Below are 12,721 nucleotides of genomic sequence, written 5' to 3'. Positions count from 1 at the left end.
CTTGATGCTTTCCTTGGGCAAGTAGCGAGGGGTCTGGGGCAAAGTCACATGCAGTGCACTCCACGAACGCCAGCCCGGAGCCAGAGTCGCCATCCTCCCCGCCGCCTATGGGAGGGGCCGTCGCTCCTCCCCTCTCCCCCCCGACCGCACGGCGGCCCCGCCCTGAGGGCGGCTCCCGCCCGCGCCCTGCCCATCCCAGCCCGGCGACCTCAGCGCCCCTGCCCTGCAGCCAGGAACCAGCTGAGCACAGCTGGACCCAGCAGCCGCCGTCGCCAGCGCCGCAGCAGCAGGTAGGGGAGGGGAGCGACCACGACCCTGGGGCATCTGGGGATCCCGGGCCTCTGGGTCTTTCTCCCTCCTCTCGCGGTCCGGTCCGAGGTTGCCCGCGCCTGGATCTCGGCCCGGCAGCCGGGGCATCGCTGGAGAAGAGCTTCCTCCCTCACCTTGCTGGTCTTCCAGGGGACCAAGGAGACTTGGATTGGGGGCTTAGGGCAGGGGAGGAGGAGGTTCAGGCCTCCCCCCACAGGCCCCGTTTGCTGCAAGCACCTGAACTAACTTTGACCCAGTTCGCGCGGTTGGGGTTAAGTGGGCCCGGGGTCACCCCTGCACTCGCTTGCCGGCGGTCTCCAGCGCGCGGGCTGGGCGGTGGCTCCGCTGGGCGGGTCTGCTCCGCGGATCCTGGATTCCATCCAGGGTTAACGCCTTTGCCTGCGCTCCCCCGACGATGAGGAGCCCTCGACCTCCTTCCTCTTTCAGGGCCCAGGACTGTTAGAAAGTGCTTCCTCCTACTCCGGAATCCGCTTGCACTTGCTACCTGTCGGTACTGTCTTTTCCCCCGCCCTGCAGAGTATGTTCTCTTCCCTGACGCACACGGAAACTTCTTTCAGAGTTGAAGACAGTGATGGGAATCTCCCTTTCCCTCTAGGCCCCCATCTCTTCTTGGGTCCAAACGCCCCAGATCGTGATTACAGCAGTGTTTCCTGGCTCAGTGCAGGCCGGCTGCTCTGGACAGTGGCCAGAAGGAAGCCTGGGTCCTTGGAGACTGTGGGGGATGCAGGGGACATTGGCTTCTTCTGCAGCCCCTCATCTGCCCAGACATCCACTCCTTATCCTGCTTTCACATCTTCCTCAGAGCAGAGAGGACATCTTTACAACACCCAGAACTCTGTAGGGCCAAGGACATTCAGGGCTGCCCTGGGGGTAACTGCTTTTTGTGGAAGGCAGGGCCTCTGGAGGCTTTTAGGCTTAATCCTGCAGGTCCTGTTCTCCCAGGACCATGTTTCTGACCAGGGCACTGTGAACTCTTGCCGCACTTTACTTTACAGTGACCATAGCTTGTTGGAGTCTCCCCGCAGCCCTGTTCGTTCCACAGTTGAGAAAACTGAAGGGCCCTGAGAGTTTGTGACTAGCTGATAGTCACGCAATGAGGAAGGTGCAGGGACTAGCTGATAGTCACACAGTGAGGAAGGGGCAGGGCTGGGACCCAGCTGCAGGCCTCACTTAGCTGACTCCTAGCTGGTGGGACTGTAGACTCTTTCTTGAGTCTCGAGTTCCCTTCACGAAGAAACTGAGCACTGCAGCAACACCCCTGCACCAACACACACCCACATGTTGGGGTGCTGGCTGGTGTTTCTTGGGGATGTTAATTAAGGGGTAGAGGCCTTGGAACAAAGGAGGTGGGCTGGGAGTGGGGACAGTTGGCATCCAGCTCCCTTGAAACTCCATTTTCCTCTTTGGGGCCTCACTATTTATAAATGCCAGGGAAATTGTAAACAGCCGGGGGAGCTTGCATTGGCACCCGGGTGAGTTTCACAGCAGCAAATGTTTCCGTGTGAATCAGGGAAAGGAACTTTCCTCCAGAATTTTCCATAGTCTTTTTTATTGTGGACTGACATGAATCTGGAAAAGCAAGCGGCTCCCAGGAGGAGGCTGTAGGGGTTGCCTCTCATGGCATTTCCTTCCTTCCCTCCTTCCTGGATTTAGAGCTCTTCTGGGTCCATGTTCTGTGTCTTACCCTGTGAGGGGCCCCAGAGCCTTGAGGAGGACAAAGCTATTTGTCCTCAAGATGCTTCTCATCTGTAGTGGTTGGAACAAACATGCAATACTGAGAGCTACTTCAGCCTAAAGGGGTGATTAAGTCTGTCTGGCCGACCCAGGCCTTGGAGATGAGTAATAGTTTTCTAGGGCATAAAGCGATTGGGGAAAAGGCATTCTAAGAAGCTGGAACAGCTCATGCAAAGGCACTGAGGTTTTCTGAACAATCAACATGGCTAGAATGGCAGATGAGTGAAAGGTGGAGTGGTGGGAGTCGAGACCGTAAATCAAAATGGAACTAGATTGTAAACTAAGGGCTTGGAATTACTTTATCCTGAAGGCAGTGATCAAAACTCTCATTAATCTTGTGGCTGATGTAGCAGATGCATTGGAAGGGGCTAACTGGAGGCAGGGAGATCCCGAGGAGGCTGTTGGGTGGTCAAGAGAGTGCAGGTCTGAACCAGAGCAGAGACCACGGAATGGACTAGAGTGGCAGATTCTGGAAGCCCAGCTGAAGAACCTGTCAGAACCTGCAGTAAATTTCATCTCAAAGCAGACAATAGGCTTGTAGCTATTGGATAAGGTTGCTGTTATTCTGAGTTGTTCAGTGTTGGGTTTTACTTTTAAAGCAAAACAATATTGTTAAAGATTCAAACGTAAAGAAGAGTATAGAGTGGGCTTCATCCCTCTAACCCGCTTCTTTCCCAAGAGGTGGCCCCTGTTGACAGCCTTGTGTGCACTTCTGCCAAGCTGGCACAAGCAAGGGCTGTAGACTGGATGCCTTCACACTTCTTAGCCATCCAGTGCCAGAGGGTCACTTCTCCCCACTCCATGTGGGCAGTTTGGGTCTCTCATGAGAAGTTGCCAGGTCATGGAGATGATTTCTGTATGGTCTGTCATCCTTTGCTGAGGCATTTCTTCAAGAAAACTTTACAGCCTGTATCTAGTCTCTGAGCATGTATATTTGGTTATTAGAGATTGTAGGGCTAAGAGAAGTTAGACACACTGACCTGGGAGTGGAGCTGTAGTCTGAGTTCTTCTGAGTGACCTTGGACAAGTCCCAGTTTGTTGGGCCTCAGTGACCTCATCTGTAAAATGGAGATGTTGGTCTCCGTGATAATAATAAAAAGCTACCTTTTAGTAAAACAAGCGCTGGAACATTAATTACTTTGTTGGTTCCTCACAACCGTTCCTCTAAGGTAGCTACTATTATCTGCTTTTATAGAGGAGGAAACTGAGGCTCAGAGAGGCTAAATAACGTGCCTCGGGTTGTGAGGCTGTTAGGTGTCGGTGACAGGATTCTGGAGGTCTGACTGTAGAGCTGTAGCTCTTAATCACTGCACTAAATGTTCTCCCGGAGGTTCTGTTTAGTCCTGACATGATGAGAACTGAGGGGGAGTTTTGCTGTGGCTGTGACGAGGGATGCAAATCAGTGTGTGTGGCTTGGGGAGCTCAGCTCTGCAGCACACAGGCCTGGAGGGGCCTCTTGGGACTGTGCGTAAACTGATGCTTTTCTGTACTGTCTACAGGACTCCAGAGTGTAGGTCCATCTCCCCTCCGTTTTAGGGAGTTCAGGCTCTGAGAGGACACAGACTTGCCCAGGGTCACTCAGAGAGTTAGCAGGGGGCCCAGCCAGGCCCAGTCTCCCTCCTTTCACCATTTGAGCCCATGCTCTGGAAAGCTTTCTGAGGAAGCCAGGAAGAGTGGGCACCCCTCTTGCCCCACGGTTATTTCCTGAGAAAATGCTGGCAGAAGCAGGGAAAACCAGGTCCCAGGAGCTATGCATTTTGGGGGGGAGGGAAAGAAAGAGACCAGTGTTCAGGCAGCTGGGGGATGTTAAGTAAAAATATCTCCTCCCTTTCAACTGAGTGAGCCTGTGTCATATTTCAGCCTGGTGTGGTTTGAGAGTTTGGAGACCACAGGCAGGCTGGGTTCCTGCTGCTCTCTGGTTTTTCTTCCCCACTCTCCACCCCCGGCTGTAGACTGACTGCTCCCCCCTGCCCTGCCTGGGACCACATCAACAATTTAAGGGCAGGGCAGAGGACAGCAGTAGGCGTGGTGGGCAAGGCTGGACAGCAGAAGGCCTGGGCTTGGGTCCTGGTTTTGCCACTGACAAACTACTGGGTGACTTGAGCTAATCCTTGCCTTCCTCTGGGCCCCGGTGTCCTCCTGGCACTAGGGGGGTGGATAGAATAACATCAGGCTTTCCCAGCTCTGGTGGCCTCTGAGTCAGGGCTTTGTGCTCAGTGCAGGAACATGGGACCCGCACGTCTGTAAGCATAAAGTGAGCCCACAGCAATCATTTTTGTTTAAGTGACTTGCACCAGTGCCAGCTGGAGATTCAGCTACTGTTCATAAATTTGGTCTTTGTGTGTTGAATTGGTTGCCCATTTTACAGATAGGGAAGTTGAGGCCTAGGATTCATTCATGTATCCTAGTCCCTGTTCCATAAGCAATAAGGATGAGGGCCCCTGTCTGTAGTATTCTTACTGTCTGTGTTCACTTTTTGTCTTCACTGCCTTGTTTAATCTTTTAACAGCTCTACTAGGGAGGAGATATTGACTGAGTTTTACAGATAAGGAAATTGATGTTCAGCCTAGAGAGCTGAAATGCCTTACTTTCTCTTTTTTGAGCCTCACGGTAGCCCTGAGGTTGTTATGGGTCCCATTTCACAGATGAGGAAACTGAGGCCTGGAGATGTGAGCTCTCATGCCCAGGGGTCCCCAGGGACCACGTGGCCAGTTAGGTTCCTTCCCAGGCCCCCCATCCTACTCCTTCCAATACCTTGCTGGTTCTGCCTCAGAACCTCTTACATTCAATGCTTGGACTGAGGGGTAACAGTTTTCTTCCTGGGCTGTAATGTATCCCTGAAACATGCTCTTCCCAAGGGGGCTCCAGCAGCAGTTAGAGCCGCAGAGCTTCTCAGGGAACTCGGATGAAGGCGCCACCGCACCAGTGGGAGTAGATTTATTTATTCTGCTGAACTGGTTAAGCAAACAACCTTATTTCTTTCCAGCTTCAGCAAGGATATCATCTGGGCTCGGCTTATTTGCCAGACAAAGAATATATACCCGGTATATGTGAGCCTTCAGGGTGGGGCTTGGCCCTTAATTTTCCTTTTATAGTGGCTGTGGCTGTTCTGGGCCCTTGGTGGGTACTCAGTAAATACCAGTTAATTTGGGGGGAGTGGCAAAGTGGTATGGGTGGGATACCCATGGGATATGGGTACTTTTCCCCGCCTCTTCCAATGACTTTTTTTCTTGTTCTAAATATAACTCTTTATGATAGAAAATCTAGAAAATAAAAATAGCATAAAAAAATAAGAACTGTCCATAATTCTGCCAACATGAGATAATCGCCACTAACATTTGGGTGCATTTCCTTCCTGATATTTTCAGCACATTTTTTTTTTTTTTTACCCCCATATAATTGTGGTCATACCACGTTTGTAATCTTCTACTCCTTTCAGTTTTTTTCCAACGTTATAACATAAATATTTTTTCATGTTATTTAGTACTCTAAATTTAATTTTTAAGAGAGTTTTAAAAGTATACTTACTCAGCCATAAAAAGAAACGAAATTGAGTTATTTGTAGTGAGGTGGATGGACCTAGAGTCTGTCATACAGAGTGAAGTAAGTCAGGAAGAGAAAAACAAATACCGTATGCTAACACATATGTATGGAATCAAAAAAAAAATGGTCATGAAGAACCTAGGGGCAGGACGGGAATAAAGATGCAGACCTACTAGAGAATGGACCTGAGGACACGAGGAGGGGGAAGGGTAAGCTGGGACAAAGTGAGAGAGTGGCATGGACATATATACACTACCAAATGTAAAATAGATAGCTAGTGGGAAGCAGCCACATAGCACAGGGAGATCAGTTCGGTGCTTTGTGACCACCTAGAGGGGTGGGATAGGGAGGGTGAGAGGGAGACGCAAGAGGGAGGAGATAGGGGGATATACGTATATGTATAGCTGATTCACTTTGTTATAAAGCAGAAACTAATACACCATTGTAAAGCAATTATACTCCAATAAAGATGTTAAAAAATAAAAAATGATTAGAAAACAAAAGTATATTCTACCTAAGTAGATAAATGCATGTTTATTTAAAATCTTTCATTCCAATAGTCTGGGGGAATTAAAGAAGTGAAATAATGCATTTTATTTGTAAAAAACAAGTTTTACGTTTTTATTATTAAAATGATAAATGCTGACCTGATTTTTTATTATTCTCTATTATTGTATCTATGGTGTGAATTGTTCACTTAACTGATCCTGTATTATTAGGCATCCAGGCTGTTCATAAACAATCCTGCAATGAACATTCTAGTGCATAAATTATTCCTCTTTCATTATTTTCTACAAGAGAGCCCAAGAAATGAAGTTGTTGGGTCAAAAATGATGTATTTACAGCTTTTGCTACATTTTGCCAAATTGCCACCCTTGAAAGGTTGTAGCAGTTCCTTATTTCCACCAGCCATTCACAAGGGTGGCAGCATTCTTTAAGGAGCATTGGAAGCTGGTTATCAAAAGGCAAGCTGTTCTGTTAGAAGGCTCAGGGACCATTTTCCTGAAGCATCTACTTCATTTCTTCATTTAGCAAATACAGGCATAACTTGGAGATATTGTGGGTTCGATTCCAGATCACTACAATAAAGTGAATATCGCAAGAGAGCGTGTCACACAAGGTTTTTGGTTTCATAGCTCATGTGAAAGTTATGTTTACACTATACTGTAGTCTATTAAGTGTGCAATAGCATTCTGTCAAAAAAAATGTACATACCTTAATTAAAAAATGCTTTATTGCTAAAAAATGCTACCCATCATCTGAGACTTCAGCGAGTCGTAGTAGTAACAGCAAAGATCATTGATGACAGGTCACCATCACAAATATAATAATCATGAAAAAGTCTGAAATATGGCGAGAATTACCAAAATGTGACACAGAGACACAAAGTGAGCAAATGTTGTCGGGAGAATGATGCCACAAGGCCATTTGCTCGAAGGGTGCCACACACCTTCAATTTGTGAAAAACACAGTATCTATGAAGCACAATAAACAGAAGTGCAATATAACGAGGTATGCCTGTAGATCTGCACAGTTCAGCATCAGTAAGGGATGACGATTAAGATCCCAGGCTGAAGAGGCAGAGAGAATCTCACTCCAGTTTCTGCTTGGCACTTGCCGTAAGACCTTCAGCTTGTGCCCGGTCACTGCTCTGCCTCCATGCTTAGGACAGAGGGACTTGCCTTTTTGTTTCCAGTGCAGAGACTTTGTTGTGATTGTGGTCACCCTCTGCTGAAGGCTTCTCTCCTGACTGCCTCCTCGCCTTGAAACCGTTTCCAGATTCCGACCATAACAGCTGGACCTCGGGAGTTGCTTGGTCCCACCTCCTCACTCCATGGCCAGGGATGCTAATGCCCAGAGAGAGCAAGTGAATTTCCTAAAGCACAAAGCAAGTTCTCTGATTTCTGCTCCACCACTTGTGAGATTTCAAAAGTTCTGGTCTAAACCAAAAGGATTTCAGTTATTATTAAATCCAAGACCTGGGAAGAAAGGAACTTGGTCATGGTCAGACCCCGAGTCTGTCCTGGCAGTGTTGTCCTGCGAAAGTCATTTCCCTCTCTAGCCGGTTTCCGCCACTGTGAAATGGGGATGGGCACCTTCTTTGGTCTGCCTGGGTCTACCTTTCCACCAGTCAAAGGCTTAATCACAAGATCCAGCGGCAGGTCTTGGTCTCTTGACTGTACATCCTAAAGTGGGTGACCTCAAGCTTTTTGAGGTCAGTGGTGCAGATGTTAGGGCAGAGACTTAATATTACAACATAAAAAAAGATGCCTTTGGACCCTTTCTCTCCTCGGGGGAAGGGTTTTGTTAACAATGTTGCAGTTGGATGTAAGGGGTGTTCTAGAGCATCTCAAACTTATCTTGCACACAGATCACCTGGGGATTTTGTGAAAATGCGATTCTGGTTCCCTATGGAACCAGGATCTGGAGTGGGGCCTGACACTCTGCATTTCTAACAGGCTTGCAGGTAATGCAGATGTTGCTGGGTCAGGGACCACACTTTGCACAGTAAGGTTCTAAATCCTTTGGTAAGGGCCCAGACTAGAGCCCACATCTCTTGATGTCTTCTCTTTGATGTTCTTTCTACCCATCGTATTTGCCTCCCTCCTCTCTTCACAACACTGAGTTGAACTGTATTTGGTCCACAGTTATGAGTTTCTAGAATCTGAACAGCCCTTGAAATATTGTGCTACCTAATTGCAGAGCGAGGTAGGGCTCTTCTTCAGGAGAGAGTGACTCAGTAGGAAGCCATCTGAAGGGGGAGAAATACAGCTGAAGGACCTAGCATTTGGCATAAACATTTCCACCAGAAGTTTTTATACTCAAGATTATAAATATTATTCTTTTGTAGCTGTAGGCTGCAAACTACAGCCCCGGGGAAGCCCCAGCCTGTTTTTGTATGTCTCTAAGCTAAGAATGGTTTTTACATTTTTTTAGATGTAAAGATGTAAAAAAGAAAATCCAAAACTAAACAAGGAAGAATATGCAACAGAGAGGGCATGTGCCTGCAAAGCCTAAAATACTCACTCTCTGGCTCTTTACTGTCAAAGTTTGCTAACCCCGGTCTAGAGTAAGTGGAGCTTTATATTTTTCTCTAGTGAGCGAGAGGCCCAGCCTTATAGCTTGAAATTTAGTGGGACCAAGGTATCGAGGAGGCAGCCTGACTTGATGGGAGCTGGCCCGACATCTTAGCTGTGTGACCCTGAGCACATTGCTTCACCTCTCTGAACTGCTGCTCTTCCTTCACAAAATAGGGACTGTGACATCTGCTGGCTGAGTTATTGTGAGGATGAGACATGGTGTATGTAAGGAATTTAACACTTGGTAGGTGCTCAAAAAATGACAGCTGTTGTCATTGGGGCGGCCATTTGAACCCTTCTGGCGTTACTGGACAGATAACACGTTGCCCCCACCAAATCTGAGGGTCCTCCCAGCGAGCTGGGAGCAGTCTTTTAGGATAGAACACCTCTGTTCCAGCCTCCCCCAACCACCACCACCCCTCCAGGGCAGAAAGCTCCTCTTCAGCCACCCAGACAGATGGGGTTCCTGGTGCTTGTACGCTTTCACTAACAGCAAGCTCTCTGCTCACTCTTTCCACTTGTGGGCAGCTCTGACTATTAGAAAGCGCTTCTCTCCCTCCCTAAGATATAATTCAGCAAACAGGCGCCACGCGAGCCCCAGACTGGGACGGTGAGTACTGGAAGGACACTTCCTCTTTATGGCTCCATCCAACATGTGGGTGGTAGACTCGAGCTAGTGGTTTATGGACCTTGTTTCTAAGTTGTGGCAGCCTTAAGGTCCAAAATGGAAAACAGACCAACTTGGAGTTAGCTGGAGCTAATTCTAAACCCAGTTGAGTTTGAAACTCTGGGGCTCCCGGTGTCCAGAGCCTGGAAAAGAATGTAATGCTCTTTTTGCCCATAGATGGCAGCACCTGTACCCTTTGCTGTCTCTGTGAACGCGTGTGCGCATGAGTGTTTATGTACGTGTGCACACACGTGTACACGCATGTGTGCATGCATGTGATTTATCAGTTTTTTCCTTCGATGAATCTTGAGCTGTGGTGGCCCTAGACTAGGCGCTGGGATAGCCAGGAGCAGGTCTTGGTCTGATGGGGGAGGCTGACTTGGAAACAGACCATTAACAGTGTGACAGGGGAGATGGGTGGTGGCTCAGAGGAGCTCAGCCTCACGGGGGAAGGGGAGGTTAGAGAAGAATTCTTGGAGGAAAGCTGGACTTGATCATGAGCGGGAGAAAAGAACAGGAGGGATGGAAGAGAGTTTGGGAACAGAGGAAACAGTCTGTGCAAAGATTACAGGAAGATTCAAGGAACAGAGTGCAGCTGCCTCTGGCTGGAGCTTGGAGGGGTGTGGGTGGAAGACAGGAACTGATGAGAGCTGAGGCTCAAGGCGCTGATGGGGGCAGATCGTAAAAGGCTTTGAAAGGTTCGCTGAGGATCTTGTGTTTTACCTGGGGGCTGTCGGGGAGCCATGGTCGAGTCTGAGCAGAGGAGTAACAGTGGTCTGGGCTTGCTTTGTAGGCGAGGAGAGAGGAAGCAGGAGGACCAGGTAGGAAGCACTGCAGTATCCCAGGTGAGAGGCAATGGTGCCTGGACCAAAATGTTGGCAGTCGGGGTGGGGAGAAGTAGATGCATTAGGATAGAACTAGCAGGCAGTTTTGCAGCTGAGAGTGACAGAGCAGGGAAGACTGAAGAGGTGGGTGTCTCGGTGTCTGGCCTGGCCCCGTGTGTACATGGTGGGTGACGGTGCTGATGCTGAGATGGAGAGCATTGAGGGTGAAACAGGTGGCACTTGGGAACAAATGCAGCACTGCCGGTGAGGATGAGCGTGAGATTTGGAGGTGTGTCAGAGAAGGGGGCTGGATTTGAAAGGTTTGTCCTCAGGGAGTTAACAGAAAGTGGGACGTCATTAGTCATTTGCAGGAACCCAGCTCTACTTTGATCTATCCCGTGGAACTGGGAAGTTTCTGTGGAACTCTTTGAAGAGGGCCCATGGAAGTGGCATTTAGGGGCATCTAGGTCATGGGGCCCAGATAAGCGCCCAACCTCTTTCCAGATCCCTTGCTATGCACTGGTGCCACTCACAATGCAGACATCCGCAGGAATGTCTGCGCCATTTACTGTCAGCTAAGAATAGGGTTCATTTGTGTCTTAATCCCAGGAGCCTGCAGGGCTCCACTGCATTTGGAATCTTGGACTGTCTCCCCTTGGCTTGGAGGTTTGTGCAGAGAAATTGACCAGTTCAGGCAGGAGCGAGTGTGCTCAGCTGCTCCCTGAATGTGGATGAGCTGTGAATGAGTCTGGGAGTGAGGTAGGGTGACGATCCAGGTCGTCCCTGAAAGTGTGGGAGCTGAAAGACTGGGCTGCACTATCTACTCTGGGGCCGGCGTAGGCTGGCCCTTCGTTTAGTCATCCAGCATATACCCACTGGTCCTGCTGTTTGCTAGGTCACATGCCAGCGCTGGAGTTTCAAAGGCAAAACAGTCTAATGGAGCTCACAGTCTGATGGGAGAGAGAGACCCATCACCAGATAGTGATAATACAGTCTTACAATAATAGAGCAATGCTAAGCATAGAGGTGGGGACATGGCATGTAAACAGCTTGGGTCCCCAATCTGCACCAGTACAGGATGAGAAAGATATAATTGTTAGAAAAAGGCTTAGAGATTAATAATCAGAGTAAGCACATATGCTGTTCAAAACCCTAGACATATTTTATCTCATTTAATCCTCATAATGAGCCTATGGGATAGGTTCTAACATAATCCCTCTTTTACAGAGAAGAAAACGGAGACTCAGAAAGATGAAGGAACTTGGTTAAGTTACATATTAGTTAAATGAGGGGCCATTTTTGTCTAACTCCAGGATCTTGAACCACAGCTCTGAAGTTGACCATAAGCTAAATTCAGTCATGCAATGAGGTTACCTTCAATGCTCGTGGGACTTTAGGCTGGATTAATAGAGGCATGATATCTAGAATGACGGAGGTGAGAATTCTGCTTGCCCCGCCCTGGATAGAGCTCGGCTAAATGTTGAATTCTGAGCCTTGTGCTGTCAGTAGGGACCGGGTTCATTTGAAGTAGATCAGGGAAGCAGGGGGAGGGAACCAGACACCTTGATCTCAGGAAGAGCTGGAGGAAGGGGGGTGTACAACTTGCAGAAGACTTGAGGGGCCCAGGGTCATTGTCTTCAAGTCTCTATGGAGACATTGGGAAGCAGGGTGGCAGACCTGTTCTGGGTGACCCCAGAGGGTAGAGTTAGGACTAGTGTGTATGAGGCATGGGAAGAGAGATCTTAGCACATCCTTGTGACAAGCCTTTTAACCAGCCAGACTGTCCAACAGAAGGTCTTGCAGCCTTGGCAGGAAGTGAGTGCCCCGTGGCTGGAGGTGTGCAAGTAGGGGCTATGTGACCTTGGTGTGGAGGGGGGGTGGGGATTGGGGACGAGTGGAAGTATCAAATGGGGCTTTGACCAGATGACCTTGAGCCCCTGACCCTGGGAGTCTTGGCCCTTTCTTTACAGGTGGTGCTGATAACGTCCTGTACCGTGCTTCCGCCTTGGTCCTGACACCTCCCAACAGGAGCAACCGTCTTCACCCAGCAGCCTGCAAGGTAGGTAGAGCAGTGCAGACACCCTGGCGTCCTTCTAAACCTAGCCCTGGCTGCCCAGGGGAGTCTGGAGGGGACTGTGGAAGCAGCTGCTGGTCGCCACAAGTGGATTCAAAGGCAGTCGCCGAGGTTTTTCTAGTAAGGCTCAGCGAATGCTTCTGCTCATTACTTCATTTACCCCTCACGGTCCCTTGAGAGGGAGGCCAGACAAGGGTGATCCCGTGGGGAAGAGGCAAGAACTGGGCTGGGTGCCAGGGCTCCTGGACCCCGAGCCTGGCTGTGCTGCTTGCGTGCTGGGTGACTGTGGGAAAGCGCTTTCCCTCTCAAGGCCTCTGTTAGCGCTTCTGTAAGAGGGTGGACTCCCGTGAGGAGGAGGTGTAGGAATTCTTTGGAGAGGTGAGAAAAGCTGGGGTACGGCTGCCAAGGAGGCTCCAGGCTTGTTGACCATAGGAGGAGTGAGAAGTGTGAGTCATGGGGAAAGTGGATG

At 49.2% G+C, this 12,721-nt stretch overlaps 1 protein-coding gene across 2 annotated transcripts in view; it reads left to right on the top strand.

Moving 5' to 3' along the window:
- Positions 1-202: 202 nt before the first annotated feature.
- GSN (gelsolin) overlaps positions 203-12,721 on the top strand; it is a 56,680-nt gene continuing 44,161 nt past the window's right edge. The window contains exons 1-2 of one of the 2 annotated variants that reach the window (XM_027105002.1): positions 203-290; positions 12,149-12,237. The gene's annotated coding sequence lies outside the window, so the exon portion shown is untranslated. Of the gene's footprint in view, positions 291-12,148; positions 12,238-12,349; positions 12,373-12,721 lie in introns of those variants that run through there. The other variant, XM_027105004.1, reaches the window with a different exon arrangement.

The sequence above is a fragment of the Aethalodelphis obliquidens genome, unplaced genomic scaffold (assembly GCF_003676395.1).
Source record: "Aethalodelphis obliquidens isolate GAN/ISIS:26980383/991018 unplaced genomic scaffold, ASM367639v1 scaffold7, whole genome shotgun sequence".
Classification (NCBI taxonomy): Eukaryota; Metazoa; Chordata; class Mammalia; order Artiodactyla; family Delphinidae; genus Aethalodelphis; species Aethalodelphis obliquidens.
Note: the sequence above shows the minus strand (reverse complement) of the source record. Positions and strands in the feature narration are given on the sequence as shown.